The following is a 455-nucleotide window of genomic DNA, read 5'->3' as shown; positions in this document are numbered from 1 at the left end:
GCACAATTGAGTCTCCCCTGGTGCGTGGGGGGGGCCCCCTCGCGCCCCCCCGCCTCATGAAGCTGTCCCACCCCCATTCGATCCCCCACCCTTAAGAGGGGGTGGGAGCACCCCCCCAGCTCCCAGCAGGCTCTGATCCTGGGGGGGTACACACAGGGACAGCTCAGCCAGTGACTCAGCCCCCCCACCTCCCACTCCTGTGTGCCAGGCGTGGGGGGCACACACATACACAAGCACATGGGAGAGAAGGACTGGGGGGAGCAGGAGCCAGCCCCTCACCCCCCCCACACACACGCGTGTGCACATGCACTCGCAGGGACACAATGCGCTGCCTGTTCCCGGCCAGGCTCCTTCCAAGTTTCCTTCCCAGCGTCTCCACTCTGCGCCAGCCCCACCTGCCCTGTCTGGGCACCCCCTCCCAGCCCCCACCCCCAGGTCCCTGGGGAGGGGGGAAG

The sequence above is a fragment of the Alligator sinensis genome, unplaced genomic scaffold, assembly GCF_000455745.1.
Source record: "Alligator sinensis unplaced genomic scaffold, ASM45574v1 scaffold1575_2, whole genome shotgun sequence".
NCBI lineage: Eukaryota > Metazoa > Chordata > Crocodylia > Alligatoridae > Alligator > Alligator sinensis.
This window is presented reverse-complemented; position numbering follows the sequence as displayed.